This window comes from Centroberyx affinis, unplaced genomic scaffold (assembly GCF_046629955.1).
Source record: "Centroberyx affinis isolate AG114_WGS23_722 - 3 ecotype Tasmania unplaced genomic scaffold, CSIRO-AGI_Caff_v1 ptg000949l_1, whole genome shotgun sequence".
Taxonomy (NCBI): domain Eukaryota; kingdom Metazoa; phylum Chordata; class Actinopteri; order Beryciformes; family Berycidae; genus Centroberyx; species Centroberyx affinis.
Window position 1 is genome coordinate 119,224 of NW_027279523.1, and position 14,945 is coordinate 134,168.

Here is a 14,945-nt window from a genome sequence, read left to right on the forward strand (position 1 = left end):
CCTGTGCATTTAGTGTAATGAACAATGCCTTAATTGAGATTGGCTAATTACCCAATTTCAAGATAATTAATATGATCCTAATTAGCATATGTAAATGGGACGTTGCATAATTGAGAATCCCTGTTTTGAATTAGATGGCTCTAAAGTGAACCCACACGTGAAAAGGTACAAAGCAGCTATTAAGAGTTTGACGCCGCATTAAAACAGGCCATCATTCAATGTGCGCTGATGAAACGCTCAGCATCACGCAGATGTTCAGAAACATTATGGAATGTTGTTGATTATTGCTGATATGTTTTTGGGGCATCTCTAATTAGAAGTCATTACCTACTTATCACTTTTGTGCCACTACTTAAGCAGGAATGAAAACAATCTTGGTGTTGCAATTGCCATTCAATGGCATGCACAAAAGGCAAGCGATGGTGATGTGCACATTCAGCATTCAGTTCATCTGTGTCCTTGGAGCTTTTTCAGCAAAAGTACTCCTGTAGTCAAGATGTTCTCAATAAGGATGATATAGTTATTATTATGGACAGATGCACATTTGACTATGTATTTTGCTAGAACAGTCAATTAATGCAAATGCTGCAGTTAATATCAGACATCCTTGTGAGTATTTGGACTTGTCTCAGGCAATGACTGGTTGCCCATATACTGCAAGTTAATAAGGAAGCATCACACACGAATAGGAAAGGAAATTTCAAAATTCTATTTATCTCTTATGAGCCTCAATTATCAATATTTCTCAATGTGTTTAAGGTTGAAAGGCACGGAAGAGATGGGCAACTTTGATACATAAAACATGCATGCCATATGTTTCTAAAAGCAAAGTACTTTCTAATTTGTGTCTGAAACGCTTGTCATCACATACATTAAAAATGCTCTCTGTAGAAATACATCGCCTGCTAGATGGCATTTCTTGTGCAGCAAAGATATACAGAACATTCCAGGACAATATTATCCCCCAATCCAGTTTGTACCTGATGCTGCCTAACAATGGGTTGTCTGACCCCTCAGTAGTGGAATGACATGTTGTCCTCGGTGTGAGCTAATATTGATCTGGTAGCAAGTGGCAGTTGACTGAGCGGGCCTGGAGGGCAGCAGTAATGGGAGGGCCAGGGGGCGTGAGGGGGCAGCCGAGCACCTGGCTTACCCAGCTGGTAGAGAGCCTCCTCAGGCACACAGAGGACCCAGGCTGGCTGGCTGACACCCACGCTGGGCCACACACACACACATACTCAAACGCATGCACACGCAGACTTGCACGCAAACACACACACAAATGTATACACACACACCACAGACAAAAACGCACATACTCCTACTTTTTCTCTCTGTCTCTCTGTCTCTCTCCCTCGCTCTCGCTCACTCATACACTCCAGGCCCTGTCCAGACTTGTGGCATCAGTGCTGTCAGGACACAGGCCTCCACGTTGGATTCAATCAGCAGTGTTGTCAGTCAACGGCACACACACTAACATGCACACACAGGTCGCTGCTGCCTTCCGCCTTGGCAGAAGGGGAGCATGTTGTCCTTCCAGTGTGATTTCCTCTTCCCTCCCGCCTGCCATCTCCGTTCCCTCGGCCCTGTCAGCTTTGCCCCCTCTCCTTGTCAGCAGCCATATGGCTACCCCCCCTCATGTCATCCCCTAGACTCCTTCCCCATGCCTCATCCCCCTTTTGGAGCCTCGCTGACAGTCCTAACCCCACCGCTCAGCCTTAAGGCCACTGGACATGCTATACATGGGGCTGCAAATTTAATGGTGCAAATATTTAATTCATCCAAGTTTAGAGCAGATCCAAACTGCTGTGGCTAAACACAGTTTTGTTTTTTTGTTTTTTTAATGACCCTCAATATCATCATGGTCGCTGTGCAAGTAGTGACAGAGTGCACTTCATTTGTCAAGGATAACTTTGATTTTAGGTGCTTAAGTAGTTTAAGAAGTTACACAGTTATACAGTAATTGGAACCCATCTTCAGCCACAAGCCAAAAAATGAAAATTTTTACTTTACGATCAGCCTCAGTATTGATGATTATCAAAAGCTTAAGATGTCTACTTTTAATTAGCCTCTTCATGAATGTGATATGCACTTATTTTCTCTTGCAAAACAACAGAGGAAAGCAAAACCTGATCCCACAGTGTAAAGGAGCTTAGCAGTTTTAAAAACTGCACTTAAGTGATTCAATTTTAGTTTCTATTGATTTTAATTTCTGCTTTTATGAGTATTTTCATTATAAGGACTTAATAGTTCACAACATGTCAATGCCAGCAACTACTTCACTGTATTTATCTAACTGCTTTTTGTAATAACATCATCAGATTTTTTTCATTCAAAATATACAGGGCATAATATCTTATAGGGGCTTGTTGTTGTTGAATATTAAATATTTTGGCTTTCAGCCAGCCAACTTGAAACAGGAGCAATCAAAGAGAGAAAGAGTTACTACCTAAAAACCCTTTTATCTTAGCACCGAAATGCAAGGATGTTTTATTTAACACATAGTTATAATTTGATTCTTAAATACAGCAAATACTGGAATACCTTTACTTTAAGTTTAAATGTAGGACATTTAACAAGTAGTAGATTCTCTGAGGGTATTTCCACCTTTACTCCAGAGAAGGATTTGTGTCGGTCTTCTTCCCCCACTGGCTTGAAGACATAAGAGTTTTAACCTACATTAGTAAAGCCAGCACACAGGCTTATTATGTCTCTTGTCCTGGTCTCTTCTTTACTGAATCACATTCACATGCATAGAGGGAGATGGATCAAACCTAAAGCATCTAATGTGCACACCTCTCCATCTTTTTATCTTTTGTTGAACAGATACCTCCATTCCCCTTTCTCTCTCTCTCTCTTTCTCTCTCTCTCTCTCTCTCTCTCTCCACCACTCTGGAGATTAATGGCACTGTACTCTGGAACTTCCATCAATCTGGAGCCCAGTGGGGACAAGCGTGGATGTGTGTGTACATGCGCTCATGACTGTCTGTGCGTGTGCATGTGCCTTTGTGTGATGGGGAGCAGAAAATGATGGAACGCCATGGCCCATACTGTAATAAAGAGTGTGTGATGGGGGCCCCTGATCTCCTCAGTCACAAAGACATTAGGAGAGAGAGAGACAGAGAGACAGAGAGCAAGAGAGGCTGCCAATGCCACCGTTGCCGGCCGACAAATCTGCCGTCAAGACCAGGGGCTGTAAAAATGTGATGGCTAAAAGCTAATGTCAGAAGTTATGTGGAGCTGTCAGCTGCTATTAGAGAGGATTATTGCCAGCGTCTTGACTCAGAGAGGGACAGGGAGAACGAAAGGAGAGGAGAGCGATGGTAAGAGAGTCATGAGACAAATAGAGAGAGAGCGACAGAGAGAGAGAGAGAGCAAGCACAAGAGAAAAAGTCTTGCTGACAGCGGACCAGTCAAAATAGTCCAAAAGAGTGGAGAGCGAAAGTGGGAGAAGGGATGAAAAATGTCTGAATGATGAGTGAGCTTCATGCAGGCCAAGTGGTGACAGGCTCAAGACTGCAGCACATAAACTTTAAACTGCACTGATCAGCGCTTATGGCTGAAGGCACCGCGCTCTTAATAACTGTCATAGTACATCAGGTCAAGACTGACTGATTGTTGGTAACAAGATCCTTAAGTCCTTTTGGCCTCACAACTAGTCCGAGAACTCTGCAGTGAGTTTTAATCCCCTGAAGCACTGAAGAAAGTGTGCGGCTGTGAATCATTTGACAATGATCCTCAGGCAAAAAAAAGATTTTAGTTGATGCAACAAAGTAAAAGAAAGATATGTATCTCCAAATCACTTTAAATATTTAATGAATTACAGCGGCAGTCATAGTGTGTATCCTTTCCTAGCTGTTTATACTTTGACTCAGCCCATTTATATACGTAAGATATGTATTTGTGACATTTTAACCACTGACCTTCAGCAATTTCTTAAACCAAATGTGAATATCTAATTCATCCCTCTTCATTGCTTTCATTTTTCTGTTACAGCTCCCATCAACACCCATAGAAGCAAAAATTTTAAAGGAAAACTCCACCCTCAGATACTAATTTGTGATGTTCAGTGCATTCCATAAATAATTTTGTGATGAAGTGTTGTTATTTGCTTTTTGGTGTACCCACTCTACCTCAGCCTGCCTCAACCACTTCTACTTTAGTTAGTGATTTTCTGTATTTCCCAGAATGTCTTTCAACAGCACCCAGAGAAGTGCCTGAATGTGCCTGAGCATCTCAGAAAGAAAATACACTAAACAACAAAATGGACCTAGAAATGTACCTTACGTTGCTAATAACTGTATTGAATAGTGTTTAAGTGATTTACGGTGGATTTTTCCTTTAGATCAACTAGTGATGCAAAATAGCACCAACCTACACATCCTAATTCAAAGAATCCATTGTCCTCCAAATAGTCTCTAATATTAGCCATATAGCTCCATCCATTGTCAGCTGATTGTGGCGAAACCCTACAAGAATGAGCATTAATTGAATCCCGTTTACTGCTCTGTTAATTCCATTAAAGCTGCCAATGCAGCGCTTTCCTTCCTCCGTGACCAGCTGCCTGTCCGTCATTATCATCCACTGTATTCCAGTACCAGCTAATACATGAAAATGACCATAAATCTACTATAGGTCTGGTGCGCAGGAGTCATAAAGTAAATCGGCTGCTTTATGCTCACTGTGCTTAGGGGGACGGGGGCAAAGGAGATCTGGGGGCACTAAATCTGAGAGGGAAGGGGGGAGAGGGAATGAATGGGGGGGCATCAATCACATCAATGTACACATATGTAAATGCACACACACATACACACACACACACACATACAGATTGGCCTAAAGACCCTCATGACATGAGGGAGGGAACTGGGAAGCCTAATACATGGATTGTAAGATTAATGGTTGCTAATCATGATGGTTGCCCATTAGGATTGTAGAAGGAATAAAGCCTACACACACCCACACACACACACACACATACACACACACACCCACACACACAATTCACAGGCACACACGCTTCACTAGCACATACGATACAAGTAGCACCCTGTCATCTGTCAAATCACGTTCAATTATTATTCCTTCACTCACTCTTTTACACACACACACACACACAGACATACACACACACACACACACAATCATGTTGTTGACAGTACATCTGAAGCCTGGTATCAGCCGACAGAGAGAAGCTCGGAGGCATCCTTAGTGAGTGTGCTGTGAAGACTCCCGCCATCGCACTTTCTGATCGTTATGTTAATGGGTCACATATGGGGGTGACAAATGAACTTTCCGATAATGCAAACGACTGATAGGGCGCTAGTGTTCCTCGCAGACGATATGGATATGGGCGTTCATCTTCACAGGGTCTCATCGTGGATGAGACCTTTCTCCATGTGTTAGTGTTGGCCTTCCAGTCCATTTTATATTATTTTGCCAGATATGGCACTGGGCTTTGACTCCTTCATTTGTGGTCACTGGGAGCGGTTGTTTTAATGGCTTGTGAATTATTATTACAATGGGACATTAATGTTAAGACCAAATAAATCATTTATATAGATGTGTGATGATCCTCATGTTTGATGATATAATTCATTCGTATGCTAGAGTAAATATGCCATCATTCTTTTTTTTTTCAGAGAGCAGTGATGTTGCTGATGTCTCTGGTCCTGTGGAATACAACAGCGCAGTCGTACACCTGGTAGTTCCATTCTCTGTATAAGCCCATAAATGTCACTGATAAAATATGCAATAGATCCTGTTAACAACATGGTAGATATAATGTTCATCCTGAGAGGTTTGTGGGTCAAAACATTTCAATATTTTAGAGCACCAAGGTGTGCAGAAACAGAAGAGAAATGGAAATGTAATGCCTCAACCAAGGAAAAATATTTGAATAATGTTCCACATAAGCTATGAAAATCAGTGGCTGCATCTAACTATGCCTTTACATGATTTATGCATTATTAGTATTTTAATGTATCCTACCAGCGATTGCTCTACGGCTGGCCATACATTGTGAATTGTTGTGTCATATCCATGAATGAAAACGTATACTGTACTTTGCAATATTCTGTGGAAATCTCATATAAAAAACAGAACACAATACAACACATAATATGTCTCAGTCTCATACTGTGTGACCTAGCAAAGCAATTAAGACTTATCCTTAATGTGCCTTTGGTGCTGTTTTTGTACACTACACATAGTATAATCATTAATTACAGATGGATTGTACAGCTAGTAAGATGATGCTAACACTTCATTTCTACACATTTGCATACAGCAAGCTATGCATTGTGCCATGCTATTTCCTAGCCCTCCTTTCTCCAGCATAGCCGTGGGTTCCCTCAACCTCATTAGCTAGAACAATAGCCAGGCTGGCAAAGACAACAAATGACTATAGGATTCGCTGTCGAGCAATTACACATTTCAAAGCAACATGCCCTTTTGTAAAGCAAAACAAAGATAACCCTCTCCCGTGTCTCACTCAAACTTGAAAGAGTGCACAATATCAAAGTCTTCAATGGGATTTGATGATGTGCACAGAAAGAAATCGACAGCTGGATTGGGTAAACGATGATCTTTGAAGTGTACTTGAAGCAACATGTCTGAACTAGTTTGGTTTTCTTATATAAGGTGATTAAGGTTGCCATATGCCTCCATCGCTCGGGGGAGGAAATGGATTTTTTTTACGCAGTCATCAAAAAATCCTTTTCTATTCAACCAAACTTTAATCTACAGAGCTCCATCAAAGGCAGGACTTGGAGCGAAGCCTAAGGCTTTTCTTTGGGTTTCACAATGCTAGCACTTTTTCACCCAAAAACCTGGTCCAAGATATAATTCCATTCAAGATTTTGTTGTATCACATCTCACCGAATTGTGGGTTTGGGTTTGAATTATACATCACTTTCCCAATGGCCAAGAGGTTCTATTCTCACTTCGAGACAGATATGGTTAGACAATAGCTCAGAGATAAAATAAAAGAAGTTGAATGAGAAATAGAGAGGCAGACTGTAGAGAGAATGTCTCCCCCGCCTTTTGTCCTTAGTGTGACTGTGTTTGTCCTTTTGTCTTGCTCTGGGTATGAGAGAGTGATGTTCCCTGTAGACAGCTGATACTGACCTTGTACATGTAAATCGGACCTGGAGAGAAAGAGTACAGAGTGTGCAGGTGATAGCAAGAGAGACAGTGACAGCGGGAGGGAGGGGATAAATTGTGTGTGTGTGTGTGTGTGTGTGTGTGTGTGTGTGTGTGTGTGTGCGTGTGTGTGTGTTTCTATGTGTGCAGATGTGTACATGTCTCTGCATGCACACGTTTGCCTGTCTTGTCTGTGACAAGTGTCTTGTGTGACTGCACCTCTGCGCACATGTGTGCGCATCTGTATATGTGTGTGATGGGTGCTTGCCACATTTGTGTGTACACACGTGTGCGTGCGTGTGTATGTGTGTGAGTGTGTGTGAGTGAGGCAGAAATGAAAGGCAGGAGTCCCATCTGTTGTGGTGTAATGACTGTGCTATTTGGAGGCAGGAAAGGTTTGGTGTGGGAGCAGCTGGTACCTCGCCCGGTGACCTTTTAGCATTCCTCCTCTCACCATCTGACAGATGTGTCAACTCGATTATTTCAAAAGGCCCTGAATAAATAACCGATTGTGAGAGAGCACCGCCCGCTAACCCAAAGAGTCAACGAAATGGAGGCTACACACACGTACACCCAGGTGAACGTGGACGCGACGAGAGATGTGTCTGCATGCGCGCAAACACACACTTAATACTTGCAAAGATGACGACCGACATCAGCACATGTACAAGTGCACAGCACAAACACATTCGCCCCCACTGAACAAAGCAAATGATCACAAAGGTGAGTGGAACGCATCGCCCCTGTTGTTGTATCACTCATTTCCTACTCTCCCTCCCTCTCTTCCACTCTTTCTCCTTCTTTTCCTATCATCTGCTAAATAGCTGTTGAGTCACTGGTACGAGGCTTGGTAAAAGGGGTACAATGGGGGTGAATTGAATGCCATTGTGGTTCGGGTGCCCTTGGAGCGCCACTATTAGCTAGCTGTGGGTGGAGGGAGGGGGCCTGGGTTGGGTGGTGGGGGGCCTCAGGTGTTGCTGGGAGGCCGCCGATGGATTCTCGTTCCCCGGCGGAACCCGCAGCTGACAGAGGGGAATGGTAGTCTGTTGTGCATATGTGTGTGTGTGTATGTGTGTGTGTGTGAGCGCATGCATTGTGTATGGTGGGGGGGGCTAATTGACTCACTGAGTGATTGGGGGACTGTGAAGAGGCGACCGCAATCAGACCTGCCCTGATAGAGTTTGATGCCTCCCTAAATAGTTTTCAAATGGAGGAGCAGGTGCTGTTTTTCTGAAGCAATCCCCACTACCCGGGTGTATAAGAGAGGAAAGTGTGTGTGTGTGTGTGTGTGTGTGTGTGTGTGTGTGTGTGTGTGAATGTGTATGTGGCGTGTGCACCAGCAAGACTGCCTGCAGGTGAGTTTCATTGTGTATTTTATTTATAATAATAATATAATCATATTTTTTATTATATTGTAATTTATACTGTATATAATAAGGGTAATTTTCACTTTAACACATCTACTAATCATGTCAAAACTAAAATGGCCAAATTTCTCATTCAGTCAAGGAAAAGACGACAAAGGAAACTGAATCCATATGAGAGTTATGAGGGAATACAGATGAGGGATAAATCCCACAGGGAATCCTCCAAATAAGTCTGTTACCTCAGAATTCAATTTCTGTGGCTAAAATTGGAGAAAAGCCCTTCATTTTGTCTACTCATCTGTGTTAAGAATGACTTGTGTTGAAAATCCTTTGATGCTCTTGTGGAAAACCCCAGGGATTTCAGCAGGCCTTGGACCGTCCATCTCTCTCAGCAAGTGTGAAATGGGCTTCATCAAATCATGTCCAGTCCTCTTGATTTTACCCAGTGGATCCAAACTGGTTTGGGCTGGTTATTGGGATGTCATGCTTTGAGATGTGTGGAGGCAGACGTGGCACAGTCCATTCTATGCCTGTTTTATTGCCTTGTTTTACATCCACTCCATATGACATGCCTTGAATGTCCTGCCAAGCTCTAAGAGAAACAGATTACTCAGACAGAATTTGTAACATCTTTGACACAGGAGCATGAAATGGGGGTGAATTCTGAGACCTATACATCAATCAAACTGTCAGTGTTTTGACAGTTTGCATTACATCTGAAGAACAATCTACACCTAATTTCCAAAGGCCAGTCTATAGTTTTTTTTGACGATCCAAACTCATATCAACCCAACCTCAACACAGATACAAAATCAACATCAGGGCTTTTGCCCGCTGGGTCAGGACCGCGAACCATAACCGTGGTCGTTCCTGGACTCCTGTCCCAGTGCTTCTGTCAGCACAGCTAGCACTCCCCATCTATCATCTCCATTGATCTACACTAATGACAGATGGTCGTTATGGGTGGGGGAGACAGATTGCCTTCAGCACGGCATGGCTTCACAGGCAGGCACAGGCAGCACAGACTATCTGTGAGCTCTCTGGGTGTACTGGAATATCTGAGGATTTCTTCAGATAAACAGACCTGAGTCTTATATCGAGTCTCATTTAATACAGAAACTGACTCAGAGTGTGCATAGCTACTTTATGATTTTAAGCATGCAGGATAGTGCCATATGCATAGGAAAAATGTTTCATTGTATTGCCATGCGACTTGAAACAGTCCCAACTGGATTTTCAAAAAACATCTCAATGCTGCTGTGTAGTTACATTAGGTGAATCATAGAAAAACATACATTCCTGTCTTTTGCATTAAAGTCTGACTGGTTTCATATTTATGTAATTATCACAGAGGAACATCTGTCTGACTTGGCACAAGTGCTATATTTTTTTCTTTTTTTTTTTTAGACACCTAAAATCCCATTACAGAATGTGGGTCACTAACCCATTCACTCATGTAATGTGTCCAGACACTATCCAGATGTGTAGCATGTGGAACAAGACAGGGATGCTCACTTTCCACCATAACATTTTGCTGAATTGTTGCTTAGGATGCATTTTGTATGGGGTGCCTCACAGAAAGAGAGTGTATTTAAGATGCACAAAGGGTATCTGAAAACCATGTGCATATCAGTTGCTGTTGCATGAGAGATGGGTTATGCGTGGATCTACAATATTCCATACTTCAGTTTTGCCCCAGGCATTTGCATCTCAGATCAATGAAATCTTCTTAAATTCTGATCTTGACCATTAGGACGCACGATCACAATCTGACTCAAGACCAGCATTTGCAGCACCTTTGTTGTGTTCCCTGGATGTATTGTAATTGCTGCACAGCAACTCATATTATTTTCAAAGACTAACAATCAGGATATGTGTTCACTGAGTGTGTTTGGATGCATACAGTATTCTGGATAATAAATCATATCCTGGTTTTGATCTTATTTGAGATAATTTGTTTATATGAATCTTCATAACCCACACAAATATCCTTGTATACATGAATAATCCAAATATTTTCATGGAAATTGAACTTGCGAAGATGGTGAAAACCAACAGTAAGCGGGATTAAGTGCCTATGTGCCTCAGTATCCTACAATAGGTATATCCCAGGCACCTTGATTTCTCATTATTTGGGATAAGAGCCCAACTGAGTTACTGTAAACAGGACATAATGCACCAACTCAAAAACAGAATAAAAAAGTAGCCCAAATAATAACATGATATCGCTGTGCATGGTGAGATATTAATGAAGTCACGATTTAAGTGGTGATGAGATGTTTATTTGTTCTGAGAAGTCTTAGTCTGCATAATGCCACAGCCTTTACAGGCAGTAAAAACAGCATTGTATTTCAAGTCACACAATAGCAGAGCTCCCTCCCATCCTTTATTAACTGTGAACCTTGAAGGACTAGCTCTAACTAGCTCAGTATGATTTATTCATAAGACTATGGATCTGCATAACGCCATGTCAATGCAGCAGTCTAGCTTGAAGGAGTCAATAAGCGGTCGATGCATATTGTGCTTACATGGGAATTATTCATCATTCTTTTGACTGTTCATTCACCATCATACCAGTGGACATCAATAATATACTTCAATTACCACTCTTATTACAATATAAGAGGGTATGTAAGCAAGTTGGATGGTGTCATAATTTTGGTCCGTCATTTGATACATTAGCAGTTTTGCTGGTCATGAGGTTGGCTTAATCAATAATTGTTGTGCTATTCTATAGAACCAGAGAAGGGCCATCCACACATAAGAAGCTTATATGAATACAAACATAAATAGTGATGTATTTTTATGCTGTACACTTTGGAGGTGTACAGCATAAACCTACAGTTAATTATTTGAATAGAATTAATCAAAAGAATGAATCACCTAAGAAGCCTAATCATTGGGTAATTACATTTTGTCTCTACTGGGAACCAGAGCGCTGCAAAAGCAGGACTCATTCCACAAAATCTTCCTTTGTGATGTAAAAACCCATTTTTACTGCACATACATATTGCATTAATATTGATTAAATAAATTCTGGTTAATTATTGATGGTTTGAGTCAACAATGAAATGGGGTGTTTTGTGTATTGGAAGTCCAGCTTGCCAAAATCAGAAATGGCAATGAAGGTCTAATTAAAGGTCAAGACGCACAAAGAGATGGGTGACAGGCAAGATGGATGACAACAGAAAAGTAGATAATGGCCAGCAAATAAAAAGTTGGATAGATAAATGAGCAGATGGGGTGATGGAGTGATAAAATAACGCTAGTCTATTATTGTCTATTAGTGGTGAGCTGAATGAATGAGAAATTCTCATTTCTTTTGGAGAAATCTGAGAGCTTTAACCGAGGCTTTAACTGAAGCTAACAGACGTAGGCTGGTTATCTTGCTCCCTACAGCATGCAGCGATGGATCCAAAAGCCAGTGCACAGCCCACATCTAAAGCCACAGTGATGTGCGGAAATGCCAAGATTACAATTCGGATACAACTTTGCCTTGCTACATAAAATGAGGCCTAGTTCCTCTTGGGTGCAGCAATAAGAATAATATCTATAATTTAAAATAATTATTAGGGGCAAGATGAGGCTACAATCACAATGCTGTCCCAATCCAAACTGTCCAGCAACAAGAATTCAGATCTTAACAGCTTGTGCCCCCACCGGGTCCCAAAGGTCTCCAGCAGCCAATGGGGCCCCTTGGACCCAGCACCAGCTCTGTGATTTAGACGAGGCCGTAAAAACCTAAATGGAGATGGGAGGCTAGTTGCTTAATTGACCTTTATTGGGCTTTCTGCTTCATTTGAAGACTGGATATTAAATTAACATGATAATTCAAGCCCAGCGTGTTAATGCCACCATTGCTCCCCCCCCCCACATTTTAATATCACCCTGTAACTTTTATGGCTCCCATTGATTTAGCACTGCTTTTTATTAACTGGCTTTAATTTTCCATATTGGCACACGCTTACGCAAAGAAGGTTTTATTCCGATTGAGCAGTGCACTGTTAGAGGATTGGGAGTTTATGAGGCCATTTCTATTAAAAGCCTCCCCTATTCTCACTGTGACATATATAGGCTGTAACATGGAGACGAGATCTAATATGTATAGGGGAGCCCCGGGGTTGATGATGTGAGTTGTAGCAATAGTAGTAGTGGTGGCAGGGGTGATGGTGGAATGGTTTAATTATGTATCAAGATAAAGCACTGTACATAAACACTGGCAGCTCCATTTTGCATAATAAAATAATGACAATAATAAAGATAAGTAATAAAAAATATCAGTTTTCTAATTTAGTGAAACAACAATAAAACAAACTACTCTGGCAGACACATACCCGCACACACATACTTGTAGATTCTTGATATAAGGTCAGCTGTTCAGTAGCTGGGTGCTGCACTTGTGTGCTGAGCAGATTTAGAAGTGAGCATTGACAGTACATTGTGGAGCCTTGCAGTCCCACTATATACAGCAGCTGTGTAATACACCTGTGTTGTGTATCAATTATTATCAGTAATGTTTGAGTTGTGTTTTATATATATATATATATATGTAGTATATGTGGTACGATTTACATACCACCAATGTTTAAGTGATGGAGCCATCTGAGGTGAGAGAAAGAGCCAGTGAGAGTTTGAGAGTTTGGTGGACTGGCATGAAAGGAGGACGCTGAGAGAGCGCTACTGTCCTCTTGTGGCTGCGATATGAACTTTATAAAGGTGATGACTAATGGACAGCATTTGGAGGCAGAGGAGAAATGTAGGCAATCTTGGCAGAACAAAGAGTGGGGACTGGTAAGTACGGTAGAATGAAAGTGTGGCTAACAAAAGTATGATGGGAAAATACTGTTGGTCATAACTGTTGTCTAAATGGACTCAAAAGTTTCAAAGCTTTGTGTCTCACCCACATTTGGTATACGTACAAATTTGTAACATTCATCTGACATTGTAATTTCTTCTTCATGCATGTACAAGTACATAAAACTTACCATGCACACACCTTGTTGCATTAAGAAGACACACAAGAAACAGAGGTTATATATTACAGGCCGCTACATTCTACTGTGCTTGATGAATGAGAAAGTGGTGACCTGCACCTCAAAGCCACATGAGCACTGTGTGTGTGCGCACGTGTGTGTGAGCCAGAGCACTTAACATGTAGATGGGACAACTCGGCACACATACACACAAGACACAAATAGGGACACACACTGCCAGTCTGACAAAAAGCCAATAACCCACCAGCACATTAGAGGTGAATTGCTTCCCGGATGCAGCCCCTTTCCCCTCTCCTAAGTGGATGCATTATCATTTTGTCTGTTACGAAAAAAAGAGGAGCCAAAGAATATGAATATGCGTTTACATCTGTCTTCCATTAATATGCATGCCTGAATCCACATCTCAACACAAAGCCAATTTTCTGGCCATCTGGGGGATGGCTGGTGGAGGTAATGAATATTCTTTATGAATATGTTTTATTTGGCGAGGCAGCGATACATCATGAGCGCCTCCCTCGTTCTTTCTCTCCCCTCTCCCTCTCTCTCTCTCTCTCTCTCTCTCTCTCTCTCTCTCTCTCTCCGTCTCTGAGGTACTGGGAACCTTCACACCGCAACTTGATGAGTTTAATTAGATTGTAAAGAGAGGGGATGGATGGATGGACAGATGGAGGGAAGGTTGGATGGATAGAATGAAAGAAAAAATTATCATTCGCCATATTGTCTCTCTTTCTTTTCCTCTCTCTCTCTCTCTCTCTCTCTCTCTCTCTCTCTCTATTAGGAGCCATAATAAGGTGCACACCTGCTCTGAATAGTGATGCTGAGAGAGAAATACAATGGCTTAGAGCTAGCTATAATAGCTATCATGACTTTTGCAGTAACTAGTCTATAGTCCTGATGTTCATTTAATTACCAAAGTAACTTAGGAGGAACACCTCACAGAATACTCAATGGGTTTGCCATGGTTTCTGTTTGGTCGTGCTCACAAGCAAATTCCAGTTCACAAAGAGCTTGGTAAAAACTGAAACATCTACCAATTACACTGCTAATTGGTACCAGAATTGATTTTAAAGTATTGACTTGACTTGAAAGTATGCAGTCATTAACTGTCACTTTAATAGGTAAATAGGTAATATGTCATAGGACTTTATAAATATCACAACTATGCATCATTATATTGGTCTCCATTACATTTCCTTTTTTGTTGAAATTTATTTTATACCTCTAAATGTTGACAAGACTGTTTAAGTAAATCCTTTTACTCTAATTTGCTCACAGTTTCTCCAGCAGCGACATATAATATGCAAATGCCTAAACCATTTCTGGCACAAATTCAAAAACTGCCTCTCTGACATAGGCATTTACTGAGGTACATGTTGGCAGTTCCACAGTTATAGGGTACATACATTTTTACGACACCCAGTTAAAAATGAGGATGGCGAGG